This window comes from Nycticebus coucang, chromosome 5 (genome assembly GCF_027406575.1).
Source record: "Nycticebus coucang isolate mNycCou1 chromosome 5, mNycCou1.pri, whole genome shotgun sequence".
In the NCBI taxonomy this organism is placed as follows: Eukaryota; Metazoa; Chordata; class Mammalia; order Primates; family Lorisidae; genus Nycticebus; species Nycticebus coucang.
Genome location: NC_069784.1, coordinates 125,274,448 through 125,289,964, shown reverse-complemented (window position 1 = coordinate 125,289,964; position 15,517 = coordinate 125,274,448). Strand labels below are relative to the sequence as shown.

At 46.3% G+C, this 15,517-nt stretch overlaps 1 protein-coding gene across 4 annotated transcripts in view; it reads left to right on the top strand.

Moving 5' to 3' along the window:
• Positions 1–5,752: 5,752 nt before the first annotated feature.
• ZC3H12D (zinc finger CCCH-type containing 12D) overlaps positions 5,753–15,517 on the top strand; it is a 34,088-nt gene continuing 24,323 nt past the window's right edge. The window contains exons 1-2 of one of the 4 annotated variants that reach the window (XM_053592412.1): positions 5,753–5,972; positions 12,777–12,879. The gene's annotated coding sequence lies outside the window, so the exon portion shown is untranslated. Of the gene's footprint in view, positions 5,973–11,679; positions 12,880–15,517 lie in introns of those variants that run through there. The other 3 variants (XM_053592411.1, XM_053592408.1, XM_053592409.1) reach the window with 3 other exon arrangements.

Sequence of the window (15,517 nt, the reverse complement as noted above, 5' to 3'; positions counted from 1 at the left end):
ACTCCAGAAAAGGTGGTTCCCTCAGACAGCTTCAATCCACAGTAGCTATGCACTGCAGCCGCTTTAGGGAGCTTTTCCAAACTGCCAATCTGTCGAGGTTATACAGGCACAACCTCGCTGTCTAAGGAGGGAATACCTCTAGGATCAAAACATAGAGCAGGCCTTTGAGCTGTTGGTAAATCAGACACTAGAGAAGAGGGTGATGAAGGCAGTGGCCAAGGCTGGAGAAACAACAGAGTAAGAGTGCCTGGAGGGTCGTTACTTTTCCTGCGTTGGTCGTTGGTTGATAGGAAGGTCTGCAACCTCAGATGTTGGGCAATCTTTGGCAAGCCAAGCTTTTCCCTTTGTTAGGGCTAGTTTATCAGTCTTAGCACTATGAGATTGTCATTTTTCCCAACCTGATGGCATCCTGGTAACCTAGATATGGAGCCATTTTATTTCAAAATCTTAAAATAGCCTGTATAGGAAAAACGATATTAATTAATGATTTCATCAAATTTATTTTTAAAATGAAAGTTTTTTTCTTTTTTGAGACAGAATCTCACGCTCATCTGAATAGAGTGCTGTAGCATCACAGCTCACAGCAACCTCAAACCCTTGGGCTTGAGTGAATCTCTTGCCTCAGCCTCCCAAGCAGCTGGGACTACAGGTGCCCACCACAACGCCCGGCTATTTTTTTGTTGCAGTTGTCATTGTTGTTTAGCAGGCCCTGGGCTGGGTTTGAACCCGCCAGCCTGTGTGTATGTGGCCACTGAGCTACGGGCACCACCAAATGAGAGTACTTTTTAAAGAATGCTTCCTAAGGCTGGACACAGTGGCTCATGCCTGTAATCCTAGCACTCTGGAGACTAGTCTGAGCAAGACTGAGACCTGGTCTATACTAAATACAGAAAAATTAGGTGGGGGTTGTGGCAGGTGCCTATAGTCCCAGCTACTTGGGAGGCTGAGGCAGGAGGATCACTTGAGGTTGTTGTGAACTATGATACCACAGCACTCTATTCAGGGTGACGGAGCGAGACTGTTTAAAAAAAAAAAAACGCTTTCCAAGTTTTTCTGGAGCTGGGTTAGTTTACCAGGAGCCCTAGTCCTAGCCAGGAGGATCGTGTCATGCTTCCTTGTGCCTCTGAATCTATGCCTAGATTTTTTTCTCCACCTGGAATGTCCCAGAACTCCAGACTTCTTCTCCTGGAACACTCTCCTTCATCCTGTAAAGTCAGCCGAGCCGTCATTCCCCCAGTAAGTCTTTCTCAGCCTCTTCACGAAGTCAGGCACTTCCTCTTTGAGGGGGCTTATGCACCTGGCTGTCCCTCTAATCCAGCAGTTTTCAACAAGGGGCGGCTTTTCCCCCAAGGAAGTATTTTCCAATGTCTGGGGACATCTTTAGTTGTCACAGTGGGGGCAGGTGTGCTCCAGGTAGCTTTGGTGGTGGACCAGGGATGCTGTAGAACACCCTACAGGGCACAAGACAGCCTGGAATTATCCAGCTGCAAATCGATACCACTGAGGTCGAGAAACAACATCATCCCGTGGCGGTAATGACGGTAGAACCTCTGTAAGCTGACCACCCGGGGGACCGTAACAAACCCGTCAACATGAGGAATAGGCCTAATGTGCTGTATGTCCAGTCTATGAAAATCAAGTGAACTTAAGGAGGTGGTCAATGCAGGCAGGTGGTCAACTATGGAGGTTCAACTGTATTTGTTTACATTAATGTCTCTACTCAGGGGCAGAAACGTCACTCAGTGATCATATTCACATGGTACATCGTGTAAAGCAACCTTTTTTTTTAGATAGAGTCTCACTTTGTCACCCTTTGGTAGAATGCCGTGTTTTGACTACACAAAAGTAAAAACTTCTGTAGGCCCCCAAAACATTATAAATAAAGCTAAAAGATGTGTATTAGTTAGACTTGCAGTGAATATTTGCATAGCATATACAAAAGATGAAGAATTCATATGAAGAATATGCAAAGGTTAATACAAATACCCCATTCCCCCGAAAATAAGACATCCTCCGAAAATAAGACCTACTGACAGGAAAGATAAGGTGTCCCTTGAGAATAAGACCTAGCGCATCTTTGGGAGCACACCTTAAAATAAGACACTGTCTGTCTTATTTTCGGGGAAACAGGGTAGAAAGAATACACCAGGGCAGTGCCTGTGGCTCAAAGGAGTAGGGTGCCGGCCCCATCTACTGGAGGTAGCGGGTTCAAACCCAGCCCCGACCAAAACCTGCAAAAAAAAAAAAAAAAAAAAAGAATACACCCTAGGAAAACGGACAATGGAGGAGAAAAGAGGAATAGTGGGGGCAAATGAACATGAAAAGATCATCCTCAAGTTCACTAGTAACCAGGGAAAAGAAAGTTAAAGTAACCATGATATACCATTTATCACACATCAGATTGGCAGAAGCAAAATGTCTCACAATCCCACATATTGGCAGGAGATGGAGAAATGGGAACTCCCTCACGCTGCTGGTAGACAGCTCGTTAGAAAATCACCAAGCAGTTGCCAGTAAGACCCAACCTAAGCATGTCCCCGTCACTACTGCAAACAGCTGTAGTTGTTCCACTTTAGCTCATTAAAGAAACAGACAACAAACTAAAGGCTGTTCTTGGTGTTCACTGGTGCTGCAGAGAGGAGGAGGCAGCCAAGCCAAGGGTGCTGACGGGGTCCATCAACGAGCTTCTGGGGCTCCATGGCAAATATCTGTCTGTGGGTTTGAGCCTTCCTCTGTGGTGAGGGTCTGTACCCACATGTCTACAATCCACTGTCGCTACACCTCCAGGTGGCTTCCTGAAAGCACAGACCTCAATCTCACCGCAAGGGCCAGAGTGAGCAGAAATAGACTTGAGGCAGATCCTATGCCAGTTTTAAACAGACAGAAGAGAGAAGTGTTTGAGACTTACTGCCACACTGTTCTGAGCAGTTAGAGGTGTGCAGACATGTGCTCACCCACCACTGCAGGAGGACAGCGGCTGCCTTCTCTCCAGTCTCTCGGGGCACAGCCTAGTTTTGGTGGTGTTTGGTCACCTCTAGTGGGCCTTATTTCTTGTTCAAGTGGACAATATACAGCCTAAACAGTGGATTAATTCTTTCAGCTTCTCAGAGTCATAACAGCTAACTCCCTGTAACTGTGGAGATGAATCAATATGAGTTTGCAATATCAGATACTGTAAAGGGGCCCTCTGGTGGTTCTTTCATTTTATTTTGTTTTTAGGGACAGGGTTGTAGTATGTTACCCATGCTGGTCTCCAACTCCTGGCCTCAAACAATCCTCCTGCCTTGGCCTCCCAAAACACTGAGGTTACAGGCATGAGCCACTGCACCTGGCCATGGTTCTTTTCTTTTCTTTTTTTTTTTTTTTTTGAGACAGAGTCTCACTTTGTGGCCCTGGGTATAGTGCTGTGGTATCATAGCTCACAGTAACCTCAAACTCTTGGGCTCACCCTCTTGCCTCACCCTCCCAAGTAGCTGGGACTACAGGCACCTGCCATAACACCCAGCTGTTTTTAGAGAGGGGATTTCACTCTTGCTCAGGCTGGTCTGGAACTCCTGAGCTCAAGCAATCCACCCGCCTCAGCCTCCCAAAGTACTAGGATTATAGGCGTGAGCCACCTCATCTAGCCTCATGGTTCTTTTCTTAATGGAGACAACTGAATAACAAGTTTTCTGCTCTAAATAATCTCTCCAGTATTTAAGGCACGGAATTTTAGGAGCCTCTACCAAATACTTGTTTACTAGTTGAGCAGATTCCAATGTCTTTTTTTGAGAAACAATGTGGTGCTGCCACTGTGAGCCCTGTCCCATGAAGAATGTGCTGTTGATCTGGGGTTGAATCCTAATTGGGTTCTTAAATTTCATTGCCCAGGGGTGGCACTCGGTAATCTCCTGAGAGAATGAATTTCTTCTTTGATTGATTGCTTTCCCATACCCCCCCAAAATGTTGCTCGGTCATCTAGTATGAGATCATCCGAGGAGCCCCTTGTGTCTCTAGGTTCTGTTGCTTTATTTGGTTAGACATTCAGAGAACATGGCTCTTGGACAATGTTGACCCATTTCCTCACAGAAATAACTTCCCTGAGTTGAAGTATGAGGTTATACCCTCAGCTTTGACTGGGGCTTCCAGTGAGTACTAGGCATTTCAAGTCCTCCCTGGCCATCTCCTCATAGGATTTGAGTGGAAGGGATTGTCTGATGTTATTCAACATAAGGATTTACATTTCCCCTAAAATTTAACGCCAGGAAAATATTAGGTTCTCTTGCAAACTCTGCATACTTTTTTTAGGGCTTTATAAGTTTAGAGGCAACATGTGGTTGTGTAAACACGTTTTGGAGCCTGATGGTCCTGGGTTTCTATTCAGTATAGTTATCCTTACAGAGCCCCTACAAGCTCATCTCACCATGGGAATAATTACTCCTGTGTCACACAGCTGCTATGTGGAGTAGGATGCTTCACTGTAAAGTACCAGATGTATTGTTGGTGCTGAACAAATGGGAATTGCTATTAGAAGACTCAAGGCTGGAATTAGGTTCCCATGCAGTGACTATTCCAATCTAGCTTTCTAGAACACTATTCTTTATCCTTCTAATGATTTCATTGCACTTTTTTTTTTTTTGAGATAGAGTCTCACTTTGTCATCCTCGGTAGAGTTCCCTGGCATCACAGCTCACAGCAACCTTAAAGTCTTGGGCTTAAGTTATCCTCTTGTCTCAGTCTCCCGAGTAGCTGGAACTACAGGTGCCTGCCACAACATCTGGCTATTTTTAGAGACGGGGGTCTCACTCTGGCTCAGGCTGGTCTTGAACTCTTGAGCTCAGGCAATCCAACCACCTTGGCCTCCCAGAGTGTTGGGATTACGGGTGTGAACCACTGCGCCTGGCGTTGATTGCACTTTTAATTTTTATTTCAATTATCCCATTCTCTATGTTTTAATATTTTCAGTTGTTTCAAATGTTCTTTAGGGGACTGGGGAATAAATAAAGCAAGCAGCAAATCTCAGCTAACGGGTGCCTTCGTGCTCCCTCAGCACCAGCTGCCAGGCTCTCAGCCTGACTGCAGGGTGACCACATCCATGTCTTTGGGCAGGCTACTCCCGAAGACACCGCTGTGTTGAGAGGGGGACTGCCATGTGCTTTGATTGTGCTCTTTCCTCTTCTTCTGACCTCTGATGGGCATCCCTCAATTCAAGAAATGGTCCCAGAATTCTGGACCTGTTTCCTGTACCTGCTGAGGCTGGCGGCACAATGGGCTGCAGAATGCGTGTTCAGGTGGACCTGGGGCCAGACTTCCCTGCCACAGTGGGGGAGAAGCCGCTGCCCACTCCATGCTGAGCCGTTACCCCCAACACAGGCAAGTGCCCTGGCCCCTGAGCCCAAAGGACTTTATGACTTGCTTGGGATTCCCCCTCTTCTGAAGGCAGGGACGGAGCCCTCTTCCATGAAGGTCCCCTGTGCACCCTTCTCCCCATGGCCAGCTCTGTGTTCTCTCCCTTCCCCTGACGCTCCTGCCTCCCGTTTAGCCATGAGGAGAGGCCAGGATCAGAGGCGCTTCCCAGCCAGGGGCAGGAGCGGGAGCTGGGAGCAGCGGCTCTTGGAGGCTCTCCTGGCTTCCTCCAGCCAGCGCAGGAAGCTCTGCTTTGCATGTGGTTGCTGAACTTTGATTCAGTGACTCATGCTGAGGCGCAAACTTCAAGTCCCCTTCCCTGGTTTGATTGCTTTCTTCCTTTCCTTTTACTTTTTTTTTTAAAAAACAAAGCATAACTACCTTTGCAGCTGAACGTGACTGGTGACTCCAGCATGCAGGAAGTGAACACTGGCATGAAGTGACTCCTAGTGGCCTTGTGGCACAAGCTGGCTGCCTTCCCCTGACTCCAGTGGCAGCTGTAGGCCTGGCCTCTCTCTGACAGGAGAAAATTGGTGTGAAAGTCGACCGAGTGTCCTTGGAGGAGACCGGAGGGATACACCCTGCTGGTGAGTACATGTCCCCTGGCCATCAGTCAGTGTGACCAACACCGTGCAGTCCGGGGTTGAGAGCGGAGTGACAGATCTCTGGGGCAGCAGGAAGGTGGGTTAGAGAGCCATCCTCATCCTCAGTTAAGTATTATCCTGAATGATCTGATTCTCGCACCCTAAAATATTTTAAGTGCTCAAATAGAAAAATAATGTAAGTACATTTAATTTCTGTTAGGAGAAATCCTTGCTCATTTTAGCAAAATTGTGTTTAATTTCCAGACGGCTTTTATGGGGGAAAGATTAAGTAGGGGAAGCTCTTCAGTTTAAGTAAAACCTCTGTGGACTTTGAAGACAGTTTAATGTTGAGAAGTCACAAGGAGTAGAACTCTTTGGCGTCTTTTAACCCTTTGTCTGTCCTCATGAAGGCATCTAGACTAGATAGACTAGGTAGTGGTTTGTGTGTTAGTTAACCTGACCACAGTGAAGACAATTCTGGCTAATTCCCTGCAGCCATTACAAACCTCAGCTGTGCTCCGCGTACGAGCTCCTCTCCCGGGTCAGATGACGCCAACCCTGGAGGGCCAGTACCTGGCACGTGAATAGCTTGGGTTGTGGACTACAGCAGAGTCACCCTGGGATGTGGATCAGGGCTTAAATATGGCATGTCCACGTCTAAATAACCCACAACAGGACAAGTGTAAGGAGAAAGCAAAAGGCCAACCCATGTTCTCGGCGGCATTATTTACAGTAGTAAGAGGCAGAAACCGCTCAGTATCCTTGAGGGATGAATGGATAAAGAAGACGTGGCGCACACATATAAAGGCACGTTAGCCTCCGAGAGGAAGGAAGCCTGGATGCCCAAGGATCAAACTTAAGGACGTCATGCTAAGTGAAATAAGCCAGGGACAAAAGGACAGATGCTCTACGACTCCACTCCTACGGGCTACCTAGAGTCATCAAATTCAGAGACAGAAAGGAGAAGGGCGGTTGCCAGGCCTGGGGAGGAGGAAGCGGAGAGCCAGCGTTCAATGGTATAGAGTTTCAGTTTTGCAGGATGAAGAGCGTTCTGGAGATGGATGGTGGAGATGGTTGCACAACATCAATGTACTTAATGCTGCTAAACTCACCCTTAAAATGGTTAAAATGGTAAATTTTAGGTTATGTGTATTTTTCCCCAATTTAAAAAAATAATAATTACAAGCTCTCCCGCATCCCCACAGACACCCTATAAAAGGCCAGGCAACAAAATGCAAGTCCCACGGGCTGAAGTCTTTGCCTCTCCGTGACTTCCTTAAAACATAACCGACAGCTCCACCGAGGGCCTGCAGATCGGAGCTGACCCAGGACATTTCTGCTGGGGCTCTGTGGAGAGCTGGTGGCAGGACAGCTTCCTCATCATGGTGGTTGACTTCTGGAGACTGTTAAGTCATGGATTTATGTGGTGCTGGCATAGGTCACCCAGGAATGGACTTAGGGGACCAGGGTGAGGGGCTGAATGTGCTCATTTTGAGGCTGGCACGTGTGTGTGGCCTGCTCAGTGGTGGCCATTCAGTGGCAACCAAGCAACCAGGGTAGCACCACCCTCGGGAGTCTGGTCTTTCCTGTTCACTAGCTGTGGGACCCCAGGTACGTCACCAAAGCCTTTTCCTCAGTTTCCTCACCTGTGACATGAGTAATGAGGTAGCTCGTTCCCCCTCCCAGAGAAGGAGGGGTTTCCAGAGATAATATACAAGGATGCACTTTGCAACCATAAAATGCTGTGCTCAGGGGAGCCCCTTGGTCTCTGCTCATCTTATACCACTCCCTCTTTTCCTTTTTCAGTTTCTCTTTCATTCTTTTCCTCAGGACCTTTTCCAGTCAGAGGTTAAAGACCTTTGGCCTAGGGGCCCTCATCTGAATGACTGATTCTAGAACTAAAAGATCTGATCTGATACCCCTGGCCCCCCACCTGTAAGATTCCACCCCCTTCTCTCCCTTCCTGCTGTCTCTAAACACAACCCCCACGCTCCTGGACTGCTGCCCTTAAGTTTCGAGTGCTGACCATTCTCAGACCTCCTGAGGCAACTGTGAAGATTTTCTAAGTGTTCCAATCATCTGAGCTGGACTTCCAGTCAAGACTGAGGAAGAAAACTGACATGAACTTGTTCATACTTCAAGGTCTTAAAAATAGGAAGGAAAGAAAAGCAACTGGCGGGTGTTGCAGCTCAGAGACCATCCTATCAGCAGGGGAGGGCCGTGACCCAAGGCCCCAGGCTCCTGAGAATAGCACCCCACCCCTGGTTCTTCCTTATTTAGAAGCTTTAAAAGGAAATGAAGTTGACTTTAAAGTTTCAAGGGAGAGTCTCTGTAGTAGGTGAATTCTTTCTGTCAATTTTGTGTGAAAACAGCTCTTGTCTCATGCACAGCCGCTCTCCCTGCCCCATCCCAGGTGACAGATCCTCGTGTTTCTGTCGCACCAGAGTGCAAAGCATCAGAGTGAAAATGAGCTCTCCTCGTAGCTGTTCCTTTGTTTAGGTGGATGCATTGAACTTATGAGGGCCGTGTCACACTCGCTGGCATCATCACAGTGGGGCTTGATCCACCCTCCAGGCGCTTGGCCACCTTCATCTTCATCTTTGTGAGCAAAGAGAAGCCACTGACCCAGTTGTGCTCTGGTTCTTCAGTTTCTGCGATAACAATTTGCTGCCTCCGCCCTGAACACCACTCAAAGTGGCTGATTATTTTTGGTGCCTACTGATGGGCAGTGTCTGCCATTCGCTGGCTACTGATCTTCACCGTGGGCAGTGTTGAGCCTCGTTTCCCTGCCCGTACCTACCCCATCTTCCCCTGGTGGGAGGTTCACGTAGGGTCTCTATGTCAGACCTGGAAATGACGAAGAACCACATGAATGTGAACTTGGTGTTTTATCTTCCTGTCGCCTGTCACGGTCCTTTGCTTCTTCCCCTCTCTTTAGTTCCTCCCTCTTTTCTTTCTCTCACCCCTCCCCCCTTCCCTCCTCTCTCTAGATGAGTGCCTTAGAGTTGCATGGCAGGTGGGGTGGAGGTGGCAGGTAGGAGGCTGCCAGGAATGGGAAGGCTGTGACAGTTGGGTCCACCCAGGGGGACAGGTGCTTGGGCAGAGGGAAGAGCCTGCATAGAGGCCTTTATGGGTCAGCCCCTGGCATGAGGCTGTTTGGCCAGGCTGGGTGAGTGTCCTCATCCTCCATGGAACTGGACCATTCATAGCTGGCCCCCAACTCAAAGGGACACCTTCCCAAGAGAGGATTGGTCACCAGGCAGAGAGAAGGTGAGGACGGACGAGGGGCAGATGGCCAAGCGCCTGGAGGGTGGATCAGGCCCCACTGTGATGATGCCAGCGAGTGTGACACAGCCCTCATCTGACCTGGGAAAGCCAGGCCTGCCACACCACCCAGAGAAGAGAGGCCCCAGTCTTCCCTGGCCCTTCATGGGAAGATAAGCTGCTCCTGGCCTGTGTTTTGAAAGCACACTTTTCTAATCGAAAGTATTGTGCTTATCTCCATGATTTATGGCTCACCTGTTGTTTACAATTTTTGTCAGTTTTCCTGAATAGATTGTGAATGAGTTGCAACTGGATTGTATATTATTTTGTTTTCATAGAGCTGGGCCCAGCACAGTGCTGGTGCCAAGTAGGTGAGCAGTAATGTTTGTCAGGGGCAGAAGTGAGGGAGCTGGGCAGCGGGGTGTGAGTGTGAAGGGAGGGTGCTCATGGAAAATGCCTGGAAATAGAATTATTGACCACCTAGAGGTAGGAGTGAGGGGAAGAAAGTCAGAAGTGATGTTGAGATTTTCTTCTTTGGGTCTTTGGGGGTGTGGAAAAAATATTTGTGGAGGGAGGTTAACTCCAGCTTTGAACTCCTATTTTGTTTTGTTTTGCTTTATTATTTTATTTTAAGACAGAGTCTTACTACTATGCCACTCTGGTAGAGAGCTATGGCGTCATAGCTCAGGGCAACCTCAAACTTCTGGGTTCCAGTGATCCTCTTGGCTCAGCCTCCTGAATAGCTGGGACTACAGGTGCCCACCACAACATCCAACTAGCTTTTCTATTTTTGGTAAAGATGGGGTCTTGCTCTTGCTCAGGCTAGTCTCGAACCCCTGAGCTCAGGCAATCTACCTGCCTCTGCCTCCTAGAGTGCTAGGATTACTGACGTGAACTACTGCGCCCAGCTATTTGTTTTATTTTTAAAAAATCTATGAACTCCTCAGATATACTTGGCAGCATGCCAGGTGCTGGTGATTCTGAGGCAGTAGGTCAGAATACCCAAGGCATTCAGTTTTTTGAGAAAGAAATAAATGTGCTATTGAAGAGGTGTGAACAAAGTGCTTTTGTGGTAGACGACCAATCTGCTCGTTCTGTCTGTAGGGTCAGGGATGCGGCTGTGAGTGACATTTGAGCTGAGTTTGCCAAGCCACAGAGAGCATTCCCAGCACAGAGGAAAGCAGACGTAGAAGCTCAGTGCGGAGCTGGATGCAGTGGCTCATGCCTGTAGTCACAGCTGTTCCACAGCTGAGATGGGAGGATCATCTGAGGTCCAGAGTTTGATGTTAGCCTGAGCAACATAGCAAGACCTGTCTCTACAAAAAAATTAAAAAATTAGCCAGGTACGATGGCCCATGCCTGTAGTCTCAGGTACCCTGGAGGGAAGTACTTTGGAAGTGGGAAGATCACTTGAGCCCAGGATTTTGAGGCTGCAGTGAGCTATGATCTCACCACTGTATTCCAAATTGGGCAATAGAAGAAAAACAACACCCCCCCAAACCCAAAAAGAAGCACAGTGATGAGAACATTCTGGAATTCTTAGGGAGCAAGGAGAAGTTCAATATGGCTTTAGAGAAAGAAAGGGTCAGGAGGGCCAGTGGTAGATGTTAAGGTAGACAGAGGGGTCAGAGGATATTTTGGAACAGTGGGGTGACCTAGTCAGACTTGTTTTAGAAATACGGTATTGGCAGGCTCGGCGCCTGTAGCTCAGTGGTTAGGGCGCCAGCCGCATACACCAGGGCTGGAGGGTTCGAACCCGGTCCAGGCCTGCTAAACAACAATGACAACAACATAAAAATAGCCGGGCGTTGTGGTGGGTGCCTGTAGTCCCAGCTACTTGGGAGGCTGAGGCAAGAGAATCACTTAAGCCCTAGAGTTTGAGGTTGCTGTGAGTTGTCATGCCATGGCACTCTACCGAGGGCGACATAATGAGATTCTGTCTCAAAAAAAAAAAAAAGAAAGAACACAGTGCTTGCAGGCCCTGGCAGTTGTCAGGTATGGGAGGAAGACAGCAGGAGAGAGGAGTGGGAGGGGCAGGAGGAGGTGGGCTTGTGAGGGCCGTACTGCAGGAGGAAAGATGCCAGGCTTTCTGCATGGGGTCCTCAGAGAATGGTGGCATGTCTATGAGCCACCTACCTGGAGCCAGCTACGTGGAAATACTTGTTGGAACAGCTGTGGATTTAAGAAGAAACCTTTTGGTTTCAGAACCCCTTTACACTCTTAAAAATCCTTAAGAATCTCAAAGAGCTCCTGTTTATTGGGTTATATCTATTGAGGGATATGCATTTAATAGAAACTAAAACTAAGAACTTTTTTCTTTTTTCTTTCTTTTTTTTTTTTTTGTGGAGACAGAGTCTCACTTTATGGCCCTCGGTAGAGTGCCGTGGCCTCACACAGCTCACAGCAACCTCCAACTCCTGGGCTTAGGCGATTCTCTTGCCTCAGCCTCCCGAATAGCTGGGACTACAGGCGCCCGCCACAACGCCCGGCTATTTTTTGGTTGCAGTTTGGCTGGGGCCAGGTTTGAACCCGTCACCCTCGGTATATGGGGCCGGCGCCTTACCGACTGAGCCACAGGCGCCGCCCAACTAAGAACTTTTTAAAAAATTCATTTGTTTTTAAATAATAATAAAACCAGTTACATTAACATAAAAGACATATCTTCATGAGAAATAACTTTATTTTCCAAAACAAACAAACAAAAATTAGTAAGAAGACTGCCACTGATTTACATTTTTGCAAATCTGTTTGCATTTTCATATTTGCTTCTTCAAACTGTTGCAAAAGCATATAACACATAGTTTCTAGAATATTCCATCATAAACTCATGAAAGGATGGGAGTGAAGTAAATAAATCACATCTTATAAATATTACTATAAGAATAATTTTTACCTCACAGACTCACCAAAGAAGGCTTGGGGTTCCCCAAAGTTCCCTAGACCACACTTTGAGAACCACTGAAGTAGGCACACTTAGCAAGTGTCTGTTGAATAACAGTTCCCATAGCACGTCATTTAAATACGTGCATGGCATTTATCTCACAGCTTCATAACTGAGTGGTTGGTGCTCAGTAGGTGGTGGGAGCCAGGCATGTAGTTATGTGGCACATGAGAATATGGGGGCTGGTGGAGGGTCTGAGCAGGGTCCCAACTCTGAAGAAGTAAATAGAGAGGAAAGAGCTGGAAGGACTTAGGAGGAGAATCAGGCCAAGCCATACAACCTGAGGAAGCACAGAGTTTCAAGAAGGGGATAGTCCATAATTTTTTGATTTAAAATAGCAAGTCAGGGAGTGGTACTCAGTGTCAAAGTGGCAGAGAGGTTGTTTGAGGCCAGGGCTCTGAAGATGCTGTTGGAACCGGCAGTAAGTAGGGGACTGGTGACGTTGGGGGCAGTTTTGGCATTTTGGCAGTGGTGCCAGTTGTCAGTGGCCAGGGTAGAGTGGTAGGTGAGCAGGTGTGGACTGGGGCAGAAGCCTCTCTGTCCAGAGGTTGGCTGTGAAATGCCCTTTGCCCGCCAGATTGCTGTTGTTAGATTTATTCCAGGTTCTGCACATCTGGGAGGGGCCCACAGAGAATGCCGAAGTGGGGAATCTAGCAGAGATGTGTGAATGATGCAAAGGACTCAATAGAAGACTAAGGACCGAAGGTAAAAAATTAAGGTAGCTGTGCAAGAATGTTCACTGAGTATGGTTTGTAACACTGAAAAATGGAAGACAAATTTCCATCATTTGCCATCTGGTTAAAGGCTGGAGAACACTATTCATTCATTCACTCATTCATTAATTCAGCTGTACTGGGCACTGTTGGAAATGCTGGGGACACAATGAGCAGCAGAATAGGTAGTCTGGCATTGAAAGATTTTTCCAAAATGCATTTTTAATAAGAAAAACAAGTTTCTGAGTAACATGTATAGTATGACACAATTTTTGTAAAGATAAAACAAAACAAACCTAAAACAATATTTGTGTATTATTAGCTAGGCAGATAGATGTATAGAGAAAGTGCTGGAGAGATGCAAGCAAACAGCAGAGGAGTCAGGGGGGCTGGGGTATGCATGAAAAGACATTGCATCTTTTTATTCTTTCTACTTCTGCCTTGTTTGAATTTGGCACTCACAGTCAATGATTCTATCTGTATTTGTAAATGGTTTTTGGAAAATTTAGGTATTGGTGGGTAGAAAACAGAGAGGGACCCAGTGTGTCCAGAGAGTTCCTGTTGGTTTGGTCTTACTCTTCCTTCTGAAAATGTCTGTCAGGGGTGCCTTCTGGGGGGCCACCCACAGGTGTAGGCCAAGCAGGGATGGCACATGGGAAGGCTCAAGTTTGGGATAGGACCTTCTGGGCAGAGGTCTCTGTTAATCCCTAAGGAAGGCCATGCAGTGCATAGGGCTGAGTTTGGGGGGAACATGGCCCTTCTGGGAGCAGGATTCACCAGAGGCATCCCTTAGTCACCTAGGGCCACCAGAACAAAGCACCGCGGCCTGGGGCTTACACGAGGAAGTTCATGGTCTCCATTTAGGAGGCTGAGGTCTGGGTGGAGTGTCTGCATGGTGGGTGGCTGCTTCTTCACGAGGTGGTCCTGAAGTCTGGGTGGACTGTCTGCTCGGTGGCTCACTGCCTCTTCACAAGGTGGTCCCTCTGTGCGCAGCAGTGTCCGAATTTTCTCTTCTTATAAGGACACGGGTCATTCTGGATTAGGGCCCACCCTAGTAACTTCATTTTAAAAGTCCTGTCTCCATCAATATACGTAAATCTATAAATGTAATTCAGTGCATAAACGAACTAAAAAAAATAATAAAAAATGAAGACCATATGATTCTCTCAATTGATGCAGAAAAAGCTTTTGATAATATCCAGCATCCCTTCATGATCAGAACACTTAAGAAAATTGGTAGAGAAGGGACATTTCTTAAACTAATAGAGGCCAACTACAGCAAACCCACAGCCAATATGGTATTGAATGGAGTTAAATTGAAATCATTTCCACTTAGATCAGGAACCAGGCAAGGTTGCCCATTGTCTCCATTGCTCTTTAACATTGTAATGGAAGTTTTAGCCATTGCAATTGGGGAAGAAAAGGCGATCAAGGGTATCCACATAGGGTCAGAAGAGATCAAACTTTCATTCTTCACAGATGATATGATCGTATATCTGGAAAACACTAGGGATTCTACTACAAAACTTTTAGAAGTGATCAAGGAATACAGTAATGTCTCAGGCTACAAAATCAACGCCCATAAATCTGTAGCCTTTATATATACCAATAATAACCAAGTCGAAAAAACAGTCAAAGACTCTATTCCTTTCACAGTAGTGCCAAAGAAGATGAAATATTTTGGAGTATACCTAACAAAGAACATGAAAGATCTCTACAAAGAGAACTATGAAACTTTAATAAAAGAAATAGCTGAAGATGTTAACAAATGGAAAAACACACCATGCTCATGGCTGTGAAAAATCAACATTGTTAAAATGTCTATACTACCGAAAGCAATATATAATTTTAATGCAATTCCTATTAAAGCTCCATTGTCATATTTTAAAGATCTTGAAAAAATAATACTTCATTTTATATGGAATCAGAAAAAACCTCAAATAGCCAAAACATTACTCAGAAATAAAAACACAGCAGGAGGAATCACACTACCAGACCTGAGACTGTACTATAAGTTGATAGTGATCAAAACAGCATGGTACTGGCACAAAAAAAGAGAAGTAGATGTCTGGAACAGAATAGAGAACCAAGAGATGAATCCAGCTACTTACCGTTATTTGATCTTTGAGAAGCCAATTAAAAACATTCAGTGGGGAAAATATTCCCTATTTAACAAATGGTGCTGGTTGAACTGGCTGTCGATCTGCAAAAGACTGAAACCAGTCCCTCACCTTTCACCATTAACTAAGATAGACTCTCACTGGATAAAAGATTTAAACTTAAGACATGAAACTATAAAAATAATTGAAGAAAGTGCAGGGAAAACTCTTAAAGGAATCCACCTGGGTGAATATTTTATGAGGAGGACTCCCCAGGCAATTGAAGCAGTATTAAAAATACACTACTGGGACCTGATCATACTAAAAAGCTTCTGCACAACCAAGAACATAGTAAGTAAAGCAAGCAGACAGCCCTCAGAATGGGAGAAAATATTTGCAGGTTATACCTCTGATAAAGGTTTAATAACCAGAATCCACAGAGAACTCAAATGTATTAGCAAGAAAAGAACACGTGATCCCATCTCAGGGTGGGCAAGGGACTTGAAGAGAAACTTCTCTAAAGAAGACAAC